Source organism: Bufo bufo, chromosome 4 (assembly GCF_905171765.1).
Source record: "Bufo bufo chromosome 4, aBufBuf1.1, whole genome shotgun sequence".
Lineage (NCBI taxonomy): Eukaryota > Metazoa > Chordata > Amphibia > Anura > Bufonidae > Bufo > Bufo bufo.
Genome location: NC_053392.1, coordinates 43,928,501 through 43,944,588, shown reverse-complemented (window position 1 = coordinate 43,944,588; position 16,088 = coordinate 43,928,501).

The following is a 16,088-nucleotide window of genomic DNA, read 5'->3' as shown; positions in this document are numbered from 1 at the left end:
TATGTTCTAAAATACTACTGTTTTATTCTGTAGTTTCACCTTTCCTGTCAATCTACTATCAATAAAGAGAAGGTTAAAGCAGTACAGTTTTCTCTTCTTATTAAGACAGGGGGTTTAGCTACATGTCAGATTACACACCGTGCTAACGTGTATGAGGACAGTATACTTTGTGAGGCGACATAATAGAAACCACCCATAAATGGACCCATTTTAGAAACTACACCCCTCAAGGTATTCAAAACTGATTTTACAAACTTTGTTAACCTTTTAGGTGTTCCACAAGAATTAAAGGAAAATGTAGATGAAATTTCAGAATTTCACTTTTTTGGACGATTTTCTATTTTAAACCATTTTTTTCAGTAACAAAAGAAGGGTTAACAGCCAAATAAAACTCAATATTTATTGCCGTGATTCTGTAGTTTACAGAAACACCCCATATGTGGTCGTAAACAGCTGTACGGGCACACAGCAGAATACTTTTTTTTATTTATTTAAGTTTTACACAATAACAGCATTTTTGAAACAAAAAAAATCATGTTTTAGTGTCTCCGTATTCTGAGATCCATAGTTTTTTTTATTTTTTTCCCGATTGTTTTATATAGGGGCTCATTTTCTGCAGGATGAGGTGACCGTTTGATTGGTACTATTTTAAGGGGCATATGCCTTTTTGATCGCTTGGTGTTGCACTTTTTGTGATGTAAGGTGCCAAAAAAATTATTGTTTCAGCACAGTTTTTATTTTATTTTTTCTACGGCGTTCAGGTGAGGGGGTGGATCATGTGATATTTTTGTAGAGCCAATCTTTACGGGCGTGGCACTACCCAATATGTCTGGTTAACTTTTTTTTTCTTTTTTTTTATAATTTTATGTGTTTTATTTGGGGAAATTTTTATTTTTTTACTTGAAACTTTTTTTTTTAATTATGAAAAACACTTTTTTTTTTTCCCCCATTCTGGGACTTCAACTTCTGGGGTCTGATACCCTCTGCAATGCATTACAATACAACCTGTATTGTAATTTATTGGCTCTCAGCTTTTATGCTGACAGCCTGCCTTTGAGACCCAGCCTAAGGGCTGGATCTCACAGGCTTCAATAGAAGGCAAGCTCTGATGCCCATGGAAGGCATCGGGCTTGCCTTCTCTGCCATCGGGTCCCTGCCACTGCAATGCGGGGACCCGATGGGGAAGCGGAACCTCTGCATGCCGCGGTCAGCTTAACACGCCGGCATCTGTGTTTTCACCAATGCCGGTGTATGCAGCAGGGGCCCGGCTGTCAGTGACTGCTGGGTCCATGCCGCTGATCGGGCGGGCGCAGCTCCTGCACCCGCCCGATCAGCCCGCCGTACATGTACGCTGCAGGTCTTTAAGGGGTTAAGGAGGCGAGGCACTGTGGGGGGGGGGGGGTCAGGGTTAAGGGGTGGGGGGCTATGGAGTTCACTGTTATGGGGATACTGTCGATATCTAACGATCCGGGTCCTTCTGCTAGTATATATATAATAACCAAAGAGAAGATCCCACCCCCCTCAAAGATATAAAATGCATTCATTTAATGAAGTTAAACATTTTGTGGACCATTTCTACAAGTATTGTGGAGGCAGAAAACACAGGAAATGTTCTCAAAGGGAAGGAGAAAACAGACGAGGAAGGAAATAAAAGCATTTTACAAGAGATGCAGATTATCTCCCGTTAATGTGTCAATGTTGTTCTATAGAATAGGAGAAAATCAATCTGCTCATTGCAGTCATTAGGAAGTTAAGTATTCAGCTTCATTATTTGCTCCATTCGCTTCCGTTTTGCAAAGAAAAAAAAAATTACGACTTCAACTTGTCCCACAAATAATAGATGCCAATTTGTAGCCAATTATTTTCAGCAGATACGCAGAGGGGTCGCCATTCTGGAGGGGCATTTATAGAGTTCTTCATTCCTAATTTACACTAAATATGCAAGTTGTCTACAGGCCCAGTAAGGGCATGTGGAGTTCATAGGGGGTAGTCCTACTACCAGGATCTGTCTCTAATTAAGGGGCATACAAACATCCCACTCAGGACCCCCCTCTATTAACCAGAGCAGAGAACCCCTGGGAACAGCAGTGCCTGCTCTGTAGGACTCAGAATGACATTAGTTACATTAATTTAACTTGGCACCATGTAATAACTCATTTCTCCAGCAGTGGTCGCTGCAGGAAAATTGTCCAGCAGCAATCTATGTCTTCCCAGCAATCACAAATGATCGACCAGAAGTTCAGCACCTGGAGAAGATATTCTCCATCTAATACAAGCAGTAGGTGGACTCGACATTTCTGTGTATTATACTTGAAGTCTCTTTGGGTCCTGCTGTAATGGAAACAGGACACATCTTTGAGGTGCGGTTGCATGAGCTCCCCCTGCTTAAGTAAGCACCACAGAACGCCTGGCACCCCAGCCTTGTGTCCATCATAAATCTTAAAACTAAAATGTTATAAACACATTATTAACAAGTTTTCCGAAAAGAATAGTATGGGTGACTATAAGAAACTGTGTAATATATCTCATTAAAGAATCATGCTTCCTCCTGGACTTTTCATGGTGCTTTCATCCTCCTTTCCTTCACCCAGACTCTAATCTCTAGTAGGATCTGTCTCCATATACAAGTTGATGTGTTGGAAGCAGGCAAAATGGCCAAGTGTAAGGATATGATAAACTTTGAGAAGCCTCAAACTGCGATGGTAATGACTTGGTCACAGCATTCCCAGAATGACTAGTTTTGTGGGGCATTCCCAGTATGTAGTGGTTGGTACCTGCCATAATTTGTCCAAGAAAGGATCGGATTAAGTGCATGATAGGCCCATGGCTGTCTACCCAACTCGCCCCCCCCCCCCTTTCCTCCATTTTAGTTTTAGTTTTTTTTCTGTATAAGGAGGCTGCGGTGCTTCGTAAGTGCCACAGTCTCTTCCTAGGCCACATGACATCGTTCACATGGTCTAGGTGCAGCTCTGTCCCATCTGAGTGATTGGAGCTGAGCTGCAATACCAAGCGCAGTGCTATCAAGTGGACATAACTGTGCTTGGAAAGGAGCAAAGAGGTTGAGGCGCTCACTGGGACATCGCGGTCTCATCAATCAGATGATTGATGGGTGTGCCAGGAGTCTGACCCCTACCATCTCAGAACTCTCTGAGTACAGATTTCATAGATGTTACCTGCAGTCCTATGTAACACCCCACATAACACAGTGAACTATTGTGTTATGTGTGGTGTTACATAGGACTGCATGGAACATCTACTATATTATCTGCACACAGAAAGTTATCACTGTTATCTGGGCTGTTACATAGGACTGCAAGTGACAAATTAAAATTTTAGTTGCCAAATTTAAAATACATATGATTATGATAAAAGAAAAGGCTTGGAGGAGAAGATGAGACGCAGTTCACAGTAGTGAGTTAGCTCTACATATAGGGGAATACAGCACCACATACCGCTTACTTCCAGTGACATCTCCTGTCATGTATCCTCTTATCCTCCGTTTGACCCAGACTGCCATGACTAATTCTTTCAGCCGCATCTCGTCTCTACAGAGTTTGTTACACAGAGATGTTAGATTTCTAATAATTAGGGTCATTTATTAAACTGGAGTAAAGTAGAATTGGCTTAGGTGCCCATAGCAATTAATCAGATTCCACCTTTAATTTTCCAAAGGAGCTGTCAAAAATGAAAGGTGGAATCTGTTGCAATGGGTAACTAACCCAGTTCTACTTTACACCAGTTTGATAAATTACCTCAAAGGTCCCTATACTGTCTACAGCAGTTATAATGTCCCCTAGAGTGCCCCCAGTAGTAATAACATCCTATATTGTGCTCCAGATAATAATGCCTATATAGTGTCCCCAAAAATAATGTTCCCTAATGGAAACACCCCCACACTACCCCTATATAGTAATTTCTCCCACACTGCCCCATATAGTAATTTCCCCCACACTGCCCCATACAGTAATTTCCCCCACACTGCCCCATATAGTAATTTCCCCCACACTGCCCCATACAGTAATTTCCCCCACACTGCCCCATATAGTAATGCCCCCCCTGCCCCATACAGTAATTTCCCCCACACTGCCCCCATATAGTAATTCCCCCCTGCTCCATACAGTAATTTCTTCCACACTGCCTCCCATGTAGTAATTCCTCCCACACTGTTCCCCATGTATGAGATTGCCCCCACAAAGTATTTTGCCCCCGACACTGCCATCCATTAAGTAATTTGCCCCCACACTGCCATCTGTTAGGTAATTTGCCCCCACATTGCCCTTCATTAAGTAATTTGCCCCCACACTGCCATTCATTAGGTAATTTGCCCCCACACTGCCCCCACAGCATTAATTTCTCCACAGTGCCCCCACAGTATTAATTGTCCCCCACACTGCCCCCCACAGTATTAATTTCCCCCACACTAGTAATTTGCCCCCATGTAGTAGTTTTCCCCCCCGCTGTCCCTTCAGTAATATTCTCCTGTGCCCCCCAGTAATGTCCCCCAAAGTTGGCACACAAAAAAATAAAATAAAAGCTAAAAATACTTACCTGTGTCCCAGTTGGCACTCACTCGTAGATAGTGCAGGCGCGTCGCGCACAGGTCAGTGTGCTGCGTCCGGGCACAGGCACGCGATGACATCATCACGCCCGCTTGCGCCGGGATTTTACCACTGCATAGGTTTCAGGCCTCCTAGGCCTGAAGCCTATAGCAGTGATCGGGAAGCAGGGAACTATGCGCTCCGTGCCCCGCCATAGTTTGTGGGCGTTTGGGTCGGTGTTGGGCCCCCCAGCGATGCCGGGCCTGGGGCTACAGACCCAAACGCCCCAATTATAATTTGCCACTGGTCATGAGCGCCTAATGTTCATTGATGTACAGTATCTGGGGAGTGAAGGTTAGCCCATCTGGTCTGACACCACAGACGAACTACTGTAAAGCTGACAACATTACTGCTGGACATGATAAAAAGTTGTCAGGATATACAGGACATCGCAGCTTGCTGTGTATGGGGCTGTGTAACCGCAGACTGTTCAGGCGCCCATGCTGATCCCTGACCCCTGCCGAAAAAACCTACAATAGGCAGGTGAGCATCAGAACTGGACCATGGAGCAATGAAAGAGATAGCCTAGCCTAGTCTGAAGAATCACTTGTAGAGATGGCACAGGATGCACTATGGGAAGAAGACAAGCCGTGTGATGCTCTGGGCAATGTTCAGGTGGACACCTTGTATCCTGGCAACATGTGGATGTGACAAATTCTACCTACCTAACCATTGTACAGACAAGTACCCTCCTTCATTGCGGCAGTGCCCCTAATGGCAGTGACCTCTTTTATTAGGATTATTCCCAGTCCACACTTCAAAAAACTGTCCACAAATGAGAAACATGGCAAAGAGATGAAGGTGATGACTTGTCTCCAAATTCCCAGATCTCTATTCGACCATCATCTGTCACAACATCACCTGCTCTCTGCTTACAGACTTGTGCGGATTGAGTGTTCCTCGTGTACTAAAACCATGCCAGATCAGTTGCTGTGCCTCATGTTCTTCATAATGCTCTTCTCCAGGCAGAATTGATGGTACCAAGATGGATTAGCACATTGGCTGAGTCACTCAAGTCTCCAGCCAGCCCTATTAAATACCATGATAAGCATCATTTTCTGCATTGCAGAACCACTGGAAGACACACCAGTGAGTGAGAGAATGAGGCCATGAGGCTTGTATTAAAGCAGTGTAGACTTGTAATAAACATTAATGTTGCGCACACAACTTAGGGGTGACAGCACATAGGAGTGAACAGTTCTAGGACATCTTCAGGGCAGGATAGCTTCTATTTTACAAGAACCCTATCCCCAGTGTATAAGGAGAAATCCAGAAATGTAGATAACACATGCACCAGACCATTCATGGAGTACTAGGTCCACTCTGTACTATCTACAGGTTCAGAAATTAGACCTTCAGAAACACTAATGGACATACAACATACGCATTTCTGACCAATGTGTCCTAAATCATAGCATGGGGCCAATGGGTTACCAAGTGACCGAACAATTAATTATGTCTCTTATGGCTGACGATGGGAACTGCCAGGCAATAACTTCCCTTCTCAACCAGAGACCTATGATGATGATTATTGAAGGCAACAGAAAATTGCATTAGACTCGTCAGTAAAAGCAAAAAAAGGAGGAGACCAATGTGGTACTCAGCAGAAGTGGCCCAAATCATTAAAAATAAAAAGCTAGCATTTTGTAATTATAAAAAAACCCAGAGCAATGAAGATAAGGAAATCTACAAGATTAGGCAGAGAGAGGCCAAGCAAGTTATAAGAACTTCTAAAGCGCAGGCAGAAGAAAAACTAGCTCAGTCTATGAAAAAAGGGGATAAGACATTCTTCAGATATATAAATGAAAAAAGGAAATTAAAACAAGGAATAACTAAATTAAAAACAAAGGACGGAAGGTATGTAGAAGAGAATAAAGGGCTAGCCGACTGCCTTAATGAATACTTCTGTTCAGTTTTTACAAAAGAAAAAGGAGAAGGACCTCCACTAGAAAGAATGACTATTAAATCGTTTGATGCATGTATCTTTACAGAGGAAGATGTTCTAAGTTTGCTGTCTAAGGTGAAGACAGATAAGTCACAGGGGCCTGATGAGATACACCCAAAATTATTAAAAGAGCTTAGTGGTGAGCTGGCAAAACCGTTAACAGATTTATTTAACCAATCATTAGTAACAGGAGTCGTCCCGGAAGATTGGAAATTGGCAAATGTCGTGCCCATTCACAAGAAAGGTAGTAGGGAGGAATCGAGCAACTATAGACCAGTGAGTCTGACATCAATAGTAGGCAAATTAATGGAAACCCTATTAAAGGATAGGATTGTGGAACATCTAAAATCCCATGGATTGCAAGATGAAAAACAACATGGGTTTACTTCAGGGAGATCATGTCAAACAAATCTTATAGATTTTTTTGACTGGGTGAATAAAATAATAGACGGTGGAGGTGCAGTAGACATCGCATATCTAGATTTTAGTAAGGCTTTTGACACTGTCCCACATAGAAGACTTATCAATAAACTGCAGTCATTGAGCATGGACTCCCATATTGTTGAGTGGATTAGGCAGTGGCTGAGTGACAGACAACAGAGGGTTGTAGTCAATGGAGAACATTCAAAACAAGGTAATGTTACCAGTGGGGTTCCACAGGGATCTGTACTGGGACCGATTTTGTTTAATATCTTCATAAGTGATATTGCAAAAGGCCTCGCTGGTAAGGTTTGTCTTTTTGCTGATGACACAAAGATATGTAACAGGGTTGATGTTCCTGGAGGGAAACGCCAAATGGAAAAGGATTTAGGAAAACTAGAAGAATGGTCAGAACTCTGGAAACTGAAATTTAATGTGGATAAGTGCAAGATAATGCACCTGGGGCGTAAAAACCCAAGGGCAGAATATAGAATATTTGACACAGTCCTGACCTCAGTATCTGAGGAAAGGGATTTAGGAGTAATTATTTCAGAAGACTTAAAGGTGGGAAGACAATGTAATAGAGCAGCACGAAATGCCAGCAGAATGCTTGGATGTATAGGGAGAGGTATAAGCAGTAGAAAGAGTGAAGTGCTTATGCCGCTGTACAGAACACTGGTGAGACCTCACTTGGAGTATTGTGCGCAGTATTGGAGGCCATATCTCCAGAAGGATATAGATACTCTAGAGAGAGTTCAGAGAAGAGCTACTAAACTAGTACATGGATTGCAGGATAAAACTTACCAGGAAAGGTTAAAGGACCTTAATATGTATAGCTTGGAAGAAAGAAGAGACAGAGGGGATATGATAGAAACTTTTAAATACATAAAGGGAATCAACTCGGTAAAGGAAGAGAGCATATTTAAAAGAAGAAAAACTACCACAAGAGGACACAGTTTTAAATTAGAGGGGCAAAGGTTTAAAAGTAATATAAGGAAGTATTACTTTACTGAGAGAGTAGTGGATGCATGGAATAGCCTTCCTGCAGAAGTGGTAGCTGCAAATACAGTGAAGGGGTTTAAGCATGCATGGGATAGGCATAAGGCCATCCTTCATATAAGATAGGGCCGGGGGCTATCCATAGTATTCAGTATATTGGGCAGACTAGATGGGCCAAATGGTTCTTATCTGCCGACACATTCTATGTTTCTATGTTTCTATGACGATGACCATTTGAGTAATTAGACCCATCGTTGGGTTTGGATTTGCTCCATAATATGGGTGAAATAATAAGCAGCTTTACGCACAACCAGCCTGAGGTGAAGCTTCATTTTCAGACAGAAGAGTCTGCATTAAAAAAAAAAAAACTTTTGGTACAATCTGTAAAAGACACTTCCCAAAAGTATCATAGACCTATAATGAGATCCGCAGAGATCACTGGCTCCACCGTCTGTAGCTTGTGGCTGTCTTCTCAAGTATTGTCACCTTTTGTAAGAAATCATACAAGGACTGATTGAAGGCACTGGTGTATTGTAAAAACATGTTTGTAGGGAAAATACATTGTGGAGGACATGAGAAGATGGTAACAGGACGTGACTTGTATCACAGAGATGGTGTCAGAAAATCAAGAACATAGAGGTATTGGATGACCTCGAGAACTCATAAAGATATATCTCATAGTACAAGGTAGACAAAAAATAAGTTTGACATGATATAAGTTAAGGCATAACTCACAATGGTATAACCTAGGCATATAACTATATGTGTACAGCTGGTGTAAGTTATACATCTTCTTGCATATAATGATATGGACCATGCTGGTATAACCTGGGCATCTCGTGTATATAATTATATATGTACAGCTGGTATAAGTTATACATCTTCTTGTATATAGTGATATGGACCATTCTGGTATAACCTGGGCATCTCCTGTATATAATCATACATGTACAGCTGGTATAAGTTATACATCTTCTTATAGCTTGCTGCATTTTCAAGTGCTGCTTTTTATAAGTGCATTGGAGATATTCAGGAGATACTCAGGAGGTAATCTGGAGGTGGATACAATCTAAAAAAGTAAGATTTGTTTGTTTAAAATCTTCCCCCTCTTTAAAATGGCAGACCTGGTTCTGTGCAGGAATTGTGCTTCTATTTCAGGTTTCACTCTTCAGAGGTTTGGATGCTGTCTGATCTGTAGACAGCTCTCCATAATGCAGCAGGAAATAGCATTTTTGAAATCTGAGATTTGTAAATTAACCGTTAAACAAACTCAGGCTGAGAACATTGCAATGCCACTGCCACAGAGGCCCCCTAGAAATGGAAGATGGGCTACTGCAGGTTCTGGTAGACTGAGAATTGTTGATAGAAGACATGTCCCATAGTCTGTGGCTCTCCATAATTCATTTGCAGCACTTTCAGAGTGCAAGAGCAACATGGAGGATGGCTCAAGCACAGTGGGTGAGAAACAATCATCTCCCATGCCTAAAGTGTGCAAGACTGCAGCCAAAGACAAAAAGGAGAAGGTGAGGACTGATAGTAAGCAGCTGTTGGTGGGCGATTCCATCATAAGAGGGGTGAAGTTTGAGGAAAATGGTGTTGTGAGATGTCGACGTATCCTTAATATTGTTAGGCAAGCAAAGCAGGAAAGGGAGGTGGATGTTATTGTACATCTTGGGACAAATGATCTGGCTTGCAATGAGGTTTCAAAGGTGAAGGAAGCTTTTCACACACTTGGAAATGATATATGAGAGGTTGCATCAACTGTTTCATTCTCTGCAGTTTTGCCTGTGCAAAACCTTCAGCATGACAGGAAGATGCGCATTAAGGAATTCAATGTATGGCTTGGTGAATGGTGTCTGAACCAAGGGTTTGGCTTTGTGTCTCATGTTAGCTCTCGTTGGAATGGAAAAGAACTGTACAAGAAAGATGGTTTGCATCTTTCTCTCAAATGAACGAATGTCCTCAGTGAACAGTTCAAAGTATTTGCTAAGGAGAATTTAAACTAGGAAAAGGGGGCAAAAGAGTGATAATCCAGCAGTCCGACTGCCCCCCCGGAACAATGCCAGAAGATGCCAGTAGCACATAGGTTAAGAAATGACAAGCTCAGAGTCTTGTCTACAAATGCTCGCAGTTTAGGGAATAAGATCAATAAACTTGAGGCTATAATGGCATCTAAGAATATAGATTTAGTGGGGGTTACTGAGACGTGGTTCAATGGGAGTAATGACTGGGATATAACAATACCAGGGTTCTCTCTATATAGGAAAGACAGAGAAGGCAAGAAGGGGGAGGGGTGGCCCTGTATGTGAAAGATAGCATAAAATCTAATTTAATACAAGTTAGCGAGACCAATTTAGAGTCAGTTTGGGTTACCTTGCAGCTTGATAATTATAAGGTAACTCGTGTAGGTGTGATATATAGACAACCTAGCCAAGTCAAAGAATTAGATGATCTACTAGTTGAGGAAATAGCTAAAATGACATTGAAGGGGGAAGTTATCATTATGGGAGACTTTAATCTTCCTGATGTAAACTGGAAAACCAAAATAGCTAGTTCTGCCAGGAGTACAGATATTCTAAATTCCCTACTGGGATTATCTTTACAGCAAGTAGTTGAGGAGCCAACCCGGAAGGAGGCCATTTTAGATTTAGTATTTACAAATGGGAATTTGGTATCTGATATTACTGTAGGGAAAAGCTTGGGATCTAGTGATCACCGTCAGTGTGGTTTACTATAAGTACAGTGACTGATTCACACCACACAAAAACAAAAGTTTTAGATTTTAGAAAAACTGACTTTTCTATATTTAGATTAGTGGTATACGAGTCCCTATCAGATTGGAACAGTTTCATTGGAGTCCAGGAGAAATGGGAGTACTTAAAAGTGGCACTATTGAAGGCAACAGAAAATTGCATTAGGCTTGTCAGTAAAAGCAAAAAAAGGAAGAGACCACTGTGGTACTCAGCAGAAGTGGCCAAAATAATTAAAAACAAAAAGATAGCATTTAGTAATTCTAAAAAAAATTACAGGCAAATGTATAAGATTAGGCAGAGAGAGGCCAAACATGTTATAAGAGCTTCTAAAGCGCAGGCAGAAGAGAAATTAGCTCAGTCAGTGAAAAAAGGCGATAAGACATTCTTCAGATACATAAATGAAAAAAGGAAACTAAAACAAGGAATTAACAAATTAAAAACAAAAGAAGGAAGATATATGGAAGAAGATAAAGAACTAGCTGACTGCCTCAATGAATACTTCTGGTCAGTTTTTTACAAAGGAAAATGAAGGAAAAGGACTTCAGTTAGGAAGGAAGACTAATGAATCTTTTGATGCATGTGTCTTTACAGAGGAAGAGGTTCTAAGTCAGCTGTCTAAAATTAATACAAATAAGTCACAGGGGCCTGATGGGATACACCCAAAGCTATAACAAGAGCTCAGCGGGGAACTAGCAAAACCATTAACAGATTTATTTAACCAATCACTGGTAACAGGAGTCGTCCCAGAAGATTGGAAATTAGCAAATGTTGTGCCCATTCACAAAAAAGGTAGTAGGGAGGAATCGGGCAACTATAGGCTAGTAAGCCTGACATCAACAGTGGGGAAATTAATGGAAACCATACTCAAGGAGAGGATTGTGGAACATCTAAAATCCCATGGATTGAAAGATTAAAAACAGCATGGGTTTACTTCAGGGAGATCATGTCAAACTAATCTTATTGATTTTTTTGATTGGGTGACTAAAATAATACATGGAGGAGGTGCAGTAGACATCGCTTATCTAGACTTTAGTAAGGCTTTTGATACTGTCCAACATAGAAGGCTTATCAATAAATTGCAGTCTTTGTGCTTGGACTCCCATATCGTGGAATGGATTAGGCAGTGGCTGAGGGACAGGCAACAGAGGGTTGTAGTCAATGGAGTATATTCAGACCATGGTCTTGTTACCAGTGGGGTACCTCAGGGATCTGTTCTGGGACCCATATTGTTTAATATCTTTATCAGCGAAATTGCAGAAGGCCTCGATGGTGAGGTGTGTCTTTTTGCTGATGACACAAAGATTTGTAACAGGGTTGATGTTCCTGGAGGGATACACCAAATGGAAAAGGATTTAGGAAAACTAGAGGAATGGTCAAAAATCTGGCAACTAAAATTTAATGTTGATAAGTGCAAGATAATGCACCTGGGTGTAAAAACCCAAGAGCAGAATATAAAATCAGTGATAGTCCTAACCTCAGTATCTGAGGAAAGGGATTTAGGGGTCATTATTTCAGAAGACTTAAAGGTAGGCAGACAATGTCGTAGAGCAGCAGGAAATGCTAGCAGAATGCTTGGGTGTATAGGGAGAGGAATTACCAGTAGAAAGAGGGAGGAGCTCATGTCGCTCTACAGAGACTAGTGAGACCTCATTTGGAGTATTGTGCTCAGTACTGGAGACCATATCTCCAGAAAGATTTTGATACTTTGGAGAGAGTTCAGAGAAGAGCTACTAAACTAGTACATGGATTGCAGGATAAAACTTACCAGGAAAGATTAAAGGACCTTAACATGTATAGCTTGGAAGAAAGACGAGACAGAGGGGATATGATAGAAACTTTTAAATACATAAAGGGAATCAACAAGGTAAAGGAGGAGAGAATATTTAAAAGAAGAAAAACTGCTACAAGAGGACATAGTTTTAAATTAGAGGGGCAAAGGTTTAAAAGTAATATCAGGAAGTATTACTTTACTGAGAGAGTAGTGGATGCATGGAATAGCCTTCCTGCAGAAGTGGTAGCTGCAAATACAGTGAAGGAGTTTAGGCATGCATAGGATAGGCATAAGGCCATCCTTCATATAAGATAGGGCCAGGGGCTATCCATAGTATTTAGTATATTGGGCAGACTAGATGGGCCAAATGGTTCTTATCTGCCGACGCATTCTATGTTTCTGTGTTTCTATGTTTCTTGTATATAGTGATATGGACCATGCTGGTATAACCTGGGCATCTCCTGTATATAATTATATATGTACAGCTGGTATAAGTTATACATCTTCTTGTATATAGTGATTTGGACCATGCTGGAATAACCTGGGTATCTTTTTATGTACAGATTGTTATGTGTTGTGCATTTGTATGAAGGGCAAAGAAATTAAAAATGTAATGTTCCATCTCCTCCCATATTAGTTCAAAATCAAATAGGGCCACTTTTAATAATGAGTAATCCTGGTCACACGCGCCGCTGCCTTATCACGCCGCACCGGCTGATTACAGTTCAACTACAATTGATGGTCTGTAATATTGAAAATGAAAAAAAAAAATTAACTGAGTAATGGGAGTCATTTTTACAGAGGCGAGATCTGGATGTGCCTCTCACAATGGCGCTATTGAGGCCGGACATATTCAACCTCAAAATTTCCTCTTATTTGTGTTTGCTGTGTGCGTAATTTTCTGTCGCTTTTGTGTAAGACTGGGTGGAGGCACAAAAATGTGCAACCTGTGGCTTTTTCTCCACCATCCTATGTCTTTAATGAAGTGTTTAATTTCACAAAACTGACGCTGCTACGCTGCTAAGAGGAACCCTGCATCGAATATTATAGTGCTATATAGTATAGTGATGTATGGGTAAGAGTACTGACTGTATGGCTGTGTATGGGGAGGAGTACTCACTGTATGATGTATGAGGAGGTGTACTTACTGTATGGTTATGTATGAGGGTCTACTCACTATATGATGGTGTATGAAGAGATGTTCTTACTGTATAGTGCTGTATGAGGTGATGTACTCACTGTATGATTGTGTATAAGGAGGTGTATTTACTGTATTGTGATGTATGTCCCAGCTATATGATGGTGTAGGAAGTGGTGTCCCAGGTGTATGATGGCATAGGAAGTGGTGTCCCAGCTGTATGATGGTGTAGGAAGTGGTGTCCCAGCTGTACGATGGTGTAGGAAGTGGAGTCCCAGCTATATGATGGTGTAGAAAGTGGTGTCCCAGCTGTATGATGGTGTAGGAAGTGGTGTTCCAGCTGTATGATGGTGTAGGAAGTGGGGTCCAAGCTATATGATGGTGTAGGAAGTGGGGTCCCAGCTATATGATGGTGTAGGAAGTGGGGTCCCAGCTGTATGATAGTGTAGGAAGTGGGGTACCAGCTGTATGATGGCATAGTAAGTGGTGTCCCAGCTGTATGATGGTGTAGGAAGTGGTGTCCCAGCTGTATGATGGCATAGGAAGTGGTGTCCCAGCTGTATGATGGTGTAGGAAGTGGTGTCCCAGCTGTATGATGGCATAGGAAGTGGTGTCCCAGCTGTATGATGGTATAGGAAGTGGGGTCCCAGCTGTATGATGGTGTAGGAAGTGGGGTCCCAGCTGTATGATGGTGTAGGAAGTGAGGTCCCAGCTGTATGATGGTGTAGGATGTGTTGTCCCAGATGTATGATGGTGTAGGAAGTGAGGTCCCAGCTGTATGATGGTGTAGGAAGTGATGTCCCAGATGTATGATGGTGTTGGAAGTGGGGTCCCAGCTATATGACGGTGTAGGAAGTGGGGTCCCAGCTGTATGATGGTGTAGGAAGTGGTGTCCCAGCTGTATGATGGTGTAGGATGTGTTGTCCCAGATGTATGATGGTGTAGGAAGTGAGGTCCCAGCTGTATGATGGTGTAGGAAGTGATGTCCCAGATGTATGATGGTGTTGGAAGTGGGGTCCCAGCTATATGACGGTGTAGGAAGTGGGGTCCCAGCTGTATGATGGTGTAGGAAGTGGTGTCCCAGCTGTATGATGGTGTAGGAAGTGGTGTCCCAGCTGTAAGGGCAGATGTACAGGCTGTTTGGTGTATGAGGTTAGACTGACATGCTGTGCACTGACTATCGGGTGGTGTATGTGGATTGTATTGATTACATGGTGGTGTTTGAGGACTTATACTGGAGGTACAAAAGGTTACGTTGAGGTCATAAGGATGTGTAGTGGCTTTCAGATCAGGGCATTATGACAACAAGAACCTGGTACAGAGGTTTCAGCACCACTAGAGAGCCCATAATGTCAGTGATTGGGCATTGAGCAGATAATAATTGCTCTTCAAAGTTGAAGTGGTCTGGGGTCACAGAGTAACAAAACACTAAGATCTTAATCACTCTGAAAAGTATCAGAACACTGCCAGAATAAGTCAGAATTCAGCGTCCAACAATATAAAGAGAAATAAGTCTGATGAATAGAACTGAGCCTGACGTACGTCTGCAGTAAAAGCTGTAGAGTGGATTTGTTTTCATTCATGAAACAGACAAAAGCTGGTAATCTGTCATAGCACAAGACAAACAACCACAAGATAAAGATTAAAGTCCCTTCTATATGGGAAAATAATAGGAAGGACTTTGTTCCTGTCTAAAGCTGTGGATGTATCATGGATCATGGACGAGAAAAAAACTACTACAATAATGTCTACCATGTACAGAAATATAAATACCATAAAAATGACCCTATGCACAATAATATAACTCCTGTAATATTTCTCTGAAGTAGAAGAATATAACTACTATAATACTGCCTCCTATGTAGTAGAATATAACTACTATAATACTGCCTCCTATGTACAAGAATATAACTACTATAATACTGCCTCCTATGTAGTAGAATATAAGTACTATAATACTGCTCCTATGTACAAGAATATAACTACTATAATACTGCTCCTATGTACAAGAATATAACTACTATAATACTACTCCCATGTACAAGAATATAACTACTATAATACTGCCTCCTATATACAAGAATATAACTACTATAATACTGCTCCTATGTAGTAGAATATAACTACTATAATACTGCTCCTATGTACAAGAATATAACTACTATAATACTGCTCCTATGTACAAGAATATAACTACTATAATACTACTCCCATGTACAAGAATATAACTACTATAATACTGCCTCCTATATACAAGAATATAACTACTATAATACTGCTCCTATGTAAAAGAATATAACTACTATAATACTCCCTCCTATGTGCAAGAATATAACTACTATAATACTGCTCCTATGTACAAGAATATAACTACTATAATACTGCTCCTATGTACAAGAATATAACTACTATAATACTCCCTCCTATGTGCAAGAATATAACTACTATAATACTGCCTCCTATG